Consider the following 9,366-nt stretch of genomic DNA (forward strand, 5'->3'; position numbering starts at 1 on the left):
TACTATGAACTTCCCTCCAAGGTGATGTTAATTCTCCTGTCCAATGCCATTTCCGCCCCTTCCAAAAGTTGTGAAAAATTATAAGCAATGTGTGATAGTTCTAGCTGTTCACTGAGGGAAAGGAAGAACAACCCTCCCCATGGGAGAGGAAAAAATCCTTTCTGTCCCTGTTAACCGGAGACCCCATAAAGTCTCAGCAGGAGCTGGACCCCAAGGGTGGGTGGATTGGGTGAATTTCACAAAGAAGGGGATCCAAGGAGGAGATCTGGGAAGGTGCTGCACCAGCACTTCTGCAGGTCAAGGCACCACCAGCCATGGATTCTTCCCCTTCCTTGCCAGGGCCAGCCCCTTAACCCCACAACCAGGTCTCTGCACACAATGGCAGCCAGAACTTTGTATAAAGAAAGATGTGTTTCCTAGGCCACCTCAAATAAGATTCATGGAACTCACAAAATATTTGATGATAATCACCAAAGAAGACAAATATGTAGAGGTTTGAACTTCCAGGACTCCTTCAGCTAATGCTGTTTGGGTCAATTTCAGAAAGTAGAAATGTTGTGTCTGTGTGGCGGAATACACATTCACATGTGCATGGCTGAGGGTCAGCACTCATGTGCAAATGGACTCCACAGGAAGGTTTCATATAGGGCAACACAAACCCTTCATCCAGCCGGGGTGGCACAATGCCCCTCTCGCTCCAGCCCCTCTCCTTCCTCCTCACCTCCCACCTGGAAGTCAGATCTGTCATGTTCAGTGACGCTGTTTGAGTGTTGCTGTTTTTGTTAAAGGTCAAGGTGTCCCCACAATTATAGTGCGAGTCGTTTCCGACTCTTAGGGTGACATCTTGCGACGTTTACAAGGCAGACTGTATACATGTGGTGGGATTGCCAGTTCCATCCCCGGCCTTTCTTTACCCCCCAGCATATGACGGGTACTCATTTTACTGACCAATGATGGATGGAAGGCTGAGTGGACCTCGACCCCTTTTACTGGAGATTCGACTTCCTCCTTCCGTTGGAATCGACCTCCGGCCATGAGCAGAGGTTCGACTGCATTACCGCCGCTTACTACTCTGCGCCACGGAGGATCTTGCTGTTTTTGTTATGTACGCGTATATACTATGGTGGTGACAGAGAGCTGTTCCATTTTTTTTAAAAAAAACTCTATCCAGTAAACAAGGTGTAATGCACAATGTTTGCTTTCTTTTTTGTGTAAACAGTTTGAACGTCTTAAATGTATTATTTTCATGATGATTTCTAATTAATGTGGGGGGAACAATGGTATTCTGACCTTTCCCCTCATATAGGAGTTTGTTGAGGATGGGCTTTAAGAGCAAGATGAGATGACTGTTTGTTAGAATTTGACCTGGGACTTCCTCATGAGCACAGCTTACAGTGCATCTGCTGCTACAGCCCTTCTCCTTCCCCTCCTTTCCGCTTGCCTTTTGACTGTCAGAAGACCTATCCTTGGTGAGTCTGGGAGTGTTGTTGTCTTTGTTGCATACGTATATGCACAAACTTATGTGGCTGGGATTTTTTTTTTAAAAAAGCAACTCTTTCCAATAAACATGTTCTTACTGTTCCCCCCATATGTAGTTAGGTTGGGCTTGATGCACAAGAGATGAGCATCCCAGAAGGTAGTATTGGCTGAGTTTTTCTTGGTCCCCTTGCCCCCCAAAAGCTTCTGGGGTGCCCCAGGGCACTATCTTGTCTCAGATGCTATTTCACATCTACATGAAGCTGGGAGCGATGAGGAGATCTGGAGAGAGATATGAGGAATGGTCCGTAGCTCAGCTGTTCTGCATGCAGAAGGTGTCACGTTCAACCCCTGGCATCTCCAGGTTGAGCTGGGAGAGACCCCTGCATGAATTCCTGGAGAGCTGATGGTGCTCAGTATGGCTGCACCAATGGGTCTGGCCCAGTAGAAAACATGTTTCTATCCTCCTAAGTCTGGCCACTATGAGACAATCACATAAGGCTAAAAAAAGAGAGAGGCAGCAATGGCCAAGGGGAACAACCCCAACAATTCCTACTTTTAAAAAAGAAAATTGCAACACCCTCGCTGCCCAAGGGTGGGTGGCCAGGACTCTGAACTTCTTAGAGGAGAAGTGAGTGGGGTGGCACAGTAACCCAAACAATAGCCCAGGTATGATTCTCCCTGCTGGTCCAAAGAGTTTCTCACCGGCTCCTCCTGATGGAAGAAACTTCTGCAGACTTCCTCCTCTAATCATGGGAGGGAAATTCACCCTGGTTGAAGGGACAGGGGTGGCATTTGCTTCCTAGCTTTGGATATGACAGCCGGTTTTAAGAGGGGGCATTAGCCTACTGGGATGGCATAACTCTTTCCCAATTATTGTTTTTCATTACATACAAGTAAATTTCACAGTGTGCTCTCGTTTTACTTCCAAGAGGATACTTTTGGCAAAGAGCATGTGACAGAACAATCTGTGACATTCCTAGTTTCTTTATCACAAAGGTGAAATTGCACCGCATCTTAACCCCTGGACCTATTTGTCTGCACTTTGATATATTTCTTACCCTGGGGCACCTCCCGCATGGCCCCAGTTCTCAGTCTGACTGCCCAGAAACAAACTAAGGGAGGAAAAGTAATTTCTTCTTCTGGTTTCCCTTTCCAAATATTTAAGTCTATCCTTATGAGAAAAGCCCCGATATTTCTGAAATTTGGCAGACTTCACGACCTCAGTAGGGATGGCCATGCCTGCACTTTTCACCCACTCCTGAAGGAATTGATAGAAACTTTTCCTCTTTTTTTCAAAAAAATAAGTACACGAATAAATATTCCTTCCAAGAAAACCCTTGATCCTAGTTGAAATTTGTCATCATTAATTCACTCTGGTAATATACTTGAAATTTTATTTATTTATTTATTTTTTATTCATTATTAGATTTATGTCCCACCCGTCCTCCAAGTAGGAGCCCAAGGTGGCAAACAAAAGCACTAAAAACACTTTAAAACATCATAAAAACAGACTTTAAAATACATGAAAGCAGAACATCTTTAAAGTTGTCATGCTCACTCCACTCTGGTCATATGCCTGCAAGTTTTATCCGCTTATGTGAAAAGAAACAAAAGCTGCACCCATTCTTTAAGAACATAAGAACATAAGAAGAGCCTGCTGGATCAGGCCAGTGGCCCATCTAGTCCAGCATCCTGTTCTCACAGTGGCCAACCAGGTGCCTGGGGAAAGCCCGCAAGCAGGACCCGAGTGCAAGAACACTCTCCCCTCCTGAGGCTTCCGGCAACTGGTTTTCAGAAGCATGCTGCCTCTGACTAGGGTGGCAGAGCACAGCCATCATGGCTAGTAGCCATTGATAGCCCTGTCCTCCATGAATTTGTCTAATCTTCTTTTAAAGCCATCCAAGCTGGTGGCCATTACTGCATCTTGTGGGAGCAAATTCCATAGTTTAACTATGCACTGAGTAAAGAAGTACTTCCTTTTGTCTGTCCTGAATCTTCCAACATTCAGCTTCTTTGAATGTCCACGAGTTCTAGTATTATGAGAGAGGGAGAAGAACTTTTCTCTATCCACTTTCTCAATGCCATGCATCATTTTATACACTTCTATCATGTCTCCTCTGACCCGCCTTTTCTCCAAACTCCAAAAGCCCCAAATGCTGCAACCTTTCCTTGTAAGGGAGTCGCTCCATCCCCTTGATCATTTAAAAAAGTGTCAGGCTGGATTTTCGTATCCTAAAGAGACTGATTCCTTGCAGTGGTTCTAACAGCAGGATGTGGCCCTGCCTTCAAGACAAGGCCCCTTCCCTGCTCTCAACATCATCTCCTCCTCTGAGGGGCCTCCAGAGAGGCACCCTCCAAGTTTGCCCTGCAACTATGGCTCTTCAATCCCTGAGGAAGCCACAGAGTCAGAGGAGCCCAGGCCGGCCCTGTCCTTGGGGAGAGTGTGGCAGTCGCCTCAGGTAGGGTTGCCATATTGCCTGGTTATCTGGGTTTTACCTGGATTCCAGCCACGCTACCCTGTGTCCACTTAACCCATTAGATGGCCCAGATTCCCAGCTTTCTTTTTTTTTTCAGAAAGCAAGTCTCTAGCCCTCATGGATCTAGAGACAGAAGGCAAAATATGGAGGCAGTTTTCTGCCCATTTTGTGAGAAATCAGACTATTCTGTCTTCCATTGTGCTTAGCCAATGAGTGGCACTAAAGCTGTCCTGCGAAAATCAAGAATTTTAGTCTGCCTGACTGCTGCATATGCAGAATCTAACAGTTTGGAAAATTGCACATGCTCATTTGATCAACACATGCAGCTCCACCCCTTCTCCAGGGACTTTCTGGCTGAATCAGCAAGGAGAAGCAGCCTTCGTCTCAATTGCCTCTGTGTCTCAGGGTATGTGTCCTAAGTGGGGAATGCAGTGGGAGTGCCTGCCTGCCATCATGGAGGATGGTGGAATAAAGGGGTTTGAATCCACCAAACGCTCACTCCTTTGAACAAATGCAAGATATAAAAGCAAACACCTCTGTGGAAAAGGCTCAGAGTTCAGTATTTGCATTTTTCAGCCCTGCCCCACACCCTGTTATTTGGGGCTTAAGTTGCGTTCGAGTCCAGCCTCATTCACCCTGCTGCCCAGCAGAGCGTTCAGCAATTCAGAAAAGGTTAACAAGTATTTATATATATCTATATCCTTCTTCAAAATGACTGGCAGATCAAAAAGGTCACCCTACTTCATTTCCTCCCCAGGGATGGATGGGTGTGTCTGTGCGTTCGAGTACATACACACGCACAGAATATATATATAAATATCTACATATTCAACACAGTGGGAGGTGTAAACTTTTCACCTCTTAAAATCTGTTGCGTTGTGTGTAGTTGTGTTGCTTAATTTCATTTAAAAGCAGCACCACAGCAGCAGAGAGGAACAGCAGATGTTGAAATGCGAGTGTGCCAGCGTGTGCGTGCGTTTGCCTAAGAAAACAGCCTTTTACCCTGCATCAGCATCACTGAGACTGGAGACTTAGTAAAATAAGAAAAGCTACTTTATTTATAGAAATACATAGTAGATAGAAAAGGAATCCCTAGTTCTAACTAACTATCTAAGTTGGAGGCGCAATGCCCAGGTGCGGGGGTTAGCTTCATGCTTGGAGAGAGCAGAGACAAAGGGATGTCTCCTCTCTCACGGACAGCCAGAGAAGAGTGGAATGGAAAGGGCGGAAGGTGGAGGGGCAGGTAAGCTTCCCTAAAGGCGTCACAGTCTAGCGACAGAAGGAAGTCAGTCAGAGCATCACAGGTAAAGGTAAACAAGCCTATCTTCCTTCTGGAGGACCCTAACTCTATCTTCCTTCTGGAGCACAAACAAAAGAACAAAACAGGAGTTGCTCTTGCCCCACTTCCAACACCCCTTCTCAACGAGTGTTTGGTTCAGCCCATGAGATTCATCTTGTCTCGCAGCTTGCAATGTCTGACTTTGCCCAACGCCTTCGTGAGAGCGTCTGCAGTCATGTCTTCTGTTGGACAATACTCCATCTTGAGTAGTCCTTTGCGGTAGGTGAGTGCTTCATGTCTATGTACTTGGTGCGTGAACTCACCCCTTCTGACTCCAAGAGTCTGTTGCATCCTTGCTTGCTTCCCAGTCCCTTTTGGTTGGCGAGCTGGTTCTTCAGCACAGGTATCCCACAGCTACCACCACATCTGGCTTGGTAACAGTACTCATATGCAGGCTTTTCTTTAGCATTTGGCTTCTTCTTGAATTTCCTCTTGTAGCCTGCAGCTTTCCTTCCTTGAGGAAGCTTGGTTGGTGTCAAAGTTTTACTTTGGTGTAGAGATTCCAGCTCTTCCTTGGCTGGCTGCCTCCACCTCTCAGCTTCACCTTTGGGTAAGGCATCAATCTCTTTCCAAGTCTCTGGTTCTGGAAGTTCATCTCTCACAAGGTAAGCGAGTCTCTCAGGTGGTGCACCTCTGTTGGTGCGCTCAGAGTGTCTGGGTGCTGGTGCTGTGGCTGCCCCTTCTGGCTCTGTTGCCTGTTGTGGCTCAGTTGCCCCTTCTGGCTCAGACTCCTCACCTTCCTCTGCAGGTATATTGTTATACCTTCTGTGGTGGAAGAATAACTCAGCTTCTTCTTCCTTTTCGCTGTCATCCGTTTGGTGTGACGCCCCTTCTGGTCGGTGTGCGCACTTTCCTTCATCAAAGTGGACAGCTCTGCATACTTCAACTTTGCCAGTTTGGGGATCTATTACTCTGTATCCCTTTTTCACTGGAGAATATCCAATAAAAATCACTTCCCTGGCAGTGTTGTCAAGTTTGGATCTCTTTTCCTTTGGGATGTGCACAAAGGCCTTGCACCCAAATACACAAGGTGTGACATACTTGGTATCCTGTCATGCCACAGCTCAAATGGTTTTTTGTTGGTTGCAGATGCAGGAAGTCGGTTCTGCAGGTAAATGGCAGTAACTGCAGCTTCTCCCCAGTACTCCTTTGGTAACTGTGCATCATCCAACAGGGAACGAATCATTTGTTCAAGGGTCCTGTTCATTCTCTCCGAGACCCCGTTCTGCTCTGGGTTGTACGCGACTGTAGTCTGGTGCTCTATGCCTTCCTCGCAGAGAAAGTCTTGCATAGCTCTAGACACATACTCCCCTCCATTGTCAGATCTTATGATCTGTGGCTTTCTGCCAAATTTGTGGGACACAATCCTAATATAGTCCTTCAGTTTTTGAAGTACTTGACTTTTCTCCCTTATCAGATACATGGTAGTGTACCTGGAGTAGTCATCTATAAAGGTCAGCATGTATAAATTTCCACCTTGGGAGGGCACTTTCATTGGCCCACAAAGATCTGTGTGAATTAACTCTAGAGGCCTTTTGGTTTTCCTCTCACTTTTCTTTGGAAATTTTGGCTTCACACTTTTAGTTTTAATACAGGACTCGCAAGTCTGTGTACAATTGCACTGTCTCATTTTAATGCCTCTTGCCAAATTCTCTTTTTCAAGAGCAGCAACTCTTGTGAAGCTGGCATGACCCATCCTTCTATGCCAAGGATGAACCCATTGAGAATCACTGGTTTCCTTGACCACATTTGCATGCATAGGTTCCAAGCAATCAAGAACTGAAAGTCCATTTTCCACCTTTGCAGTGCAACCTATTACTTCTTTACTTAGAACATGACAAAATTCTCCACTAATATGAAATTCTCCTCCAAATTGTAATATCCTGGTAACACTGATTAGATTGTCTCTAAAGTTTGGAAGATATAAACAGCTTTTAAATTCCACCAATTTCTGTCCATCTGGCGCTTTACACAATAACTGGACATTTCCTCTTCCTTCAGAGAAAATTTCCTCTCCAGACGCTGTCAATATCTTTTGCTTGTGACTATCGAAACTTATAAACAGACTTCTATCATTTATTACATGTGAGGTCGATCCTGAGTCAATTAAAAATCTGCCTTTAGGATCATCCCTTCCTTCAGGAGGCACATAGAAGCTAAATTCTTCTTTTTCCGCCTTTCTCTGCCTTTGTTTAAAAGTTTGCCTGGAGGCATCTCTCACTTCGGCTGGCCTGTGTTTAAAGTCAGCCTTTGCTCTCGTCTGCCCTCTATTGCAATCCCTTTGGAAATGATTTGGAGAGCCACACTTGAAGCACAGATCCTGTCTGTCTTGACTCTTTTGTGGATTGGGGCAGAGATGAATTCTTTTGTCCCTTTCATGTCTGCTTCTAGCAAGGTTTGCTTGCTCAGAGACAGCCTGCATTTCCTTCTTTTCCCTCAAGTCCTGATCCTTTAAATACGACATGATCTGATTCAGGCTTTGTTCAGAACTCTCTAGTACACAGCAAATTAATTTATGATCCTGATTAAGAGGGCTTAAAAGCAATCCTTTCTTTAATTCTTCATCAAGTACTCTGCCACATCTTTCCAATCTTGCTAAAAGTTCTGAAAACTTTTCTATGTATTTACTCAGGCTTCCTCTTTCATTAGTTTCTTTCAGAGAAAACAACTCTTTGTACACATATAAAATATGGCTCTTTGTTTTCTTGGTACAGACTCCCTGCAGCTTCTCATAAAATTCTTTAACACTTCTGCAGCCTGTACAGGCATTCAAAGCTTGGTCTGATAGAGCAGAAATAAGAAGAGCTTTTACTTTTGCGTGCTTACGTGTCCATGCAGCCCTTGCGTTTGCATCCTCAGCCGAGGGTTTTCTCTCAGTCAGGATTCCTTCCAGCCCTTCTCCTTCCAGGAGCGCTTTGAACCTTAAATCCCATAGTTCGAAGTTATCCTTTTCAAGCCTTGGAACACGTTACTTCAGCCATCTTTTCTATCTCTGTTCCGCTTTTCTTTCTAACTCAAAGTCTCCCTTCTAAATTACACACAAGCACTTTTCGCTTCAGCTGCTACTTGCATTCAACTTAGTTTGCTGGGCCCATAACCCTTGTTGCGCTGTGTGTAGTTGTGTGGCTTAATTTCGTTTAAAAGCAGCACCACAGCAGCAGAGAGGAACAGCAGATGTTGAAATGCGAGTGTGCCAGCGTGTGTGTGCGTTTGCCTAAGAAAGCAGCCTTTTACCCTGCATCAGCAACACTGAGACTGGAGACTTAGTAAAATAAGAAAAGCTACTTTATTTATAGAAATACATAGTAGATAGAAAAGGCATCCCTAGTTCTAACTAACTAGCTAAGTTGGAGGCGCAATGCCCAGGTGCGGGGGTTAGCCTCATGCTTGGAGAGAGAGAGACAAAGGGATGTCTCATCTCTCCCAGACAGCCAGAGAAGAGTGGAATGGAAAGGGCGGAAGGAGGAGGGGCAGGTAAGCTTCCCTAAAGGCGTCACAGTCTAGCGACAGAAGGAAGTCAGTCAGAGCATCACAGGTAAAGGTAAACAAGCCTATTTTCCTTCTGGAGGACCCTAGCTCTATCTTCCTTCTGGAGCACAAACAAAAGAACAAAACAGGAGTTGCTCTTGCCCCACTTCCAACAAAATCAACAGGTATGGCTCCCCCTCCCCCTTAAGACCAATAGGAATAGAACAGCTGCCCTGTCTAATGCTAGGATAACTTGCCAGGTCTCTAAAATTCACTGCATTTTTTATTTTATTTTTTAAAAAAGGGGTTCCAGCAGTCAAGTCTGCAACAGGTTCCAGCTTTTATCATAGAAGGCTGCATTTCCCCTCTTCCTGATCTGATATGTGAGAAACAATGTACTAAAGACACTTCTTACATGCTCACACTACTCTCTTTAGGTAAGATGATTGATTGAACTGATAATATTCAAATCTTTATTTCCATCTGTGTTACAAGTTGTAGCAGTGTATTCATTTCACATTTCCTGGTTATCGGTACGGACAATCTCTCGGTCACACTATTGTTTTTAATTGATGCTTTGCTGGCTTCTTGTTTTACGCTGGA

This window comes from Rhineura floridana, chromosome 3 (genome assembly GCF_030035675.1).
Source record: "Rhineura floridana isolate rRhiFlo1 chromosome 3, rRhiFlo1.hap2, whole genome shotgun sequence".
Taxonomy (NCBI): domain Eukaryota; kingdom Metazoa; phylum Chordata; class Lepidosauria; order Squamata; family Rhineuridae; genus Rhineura; species Rhineura floridana.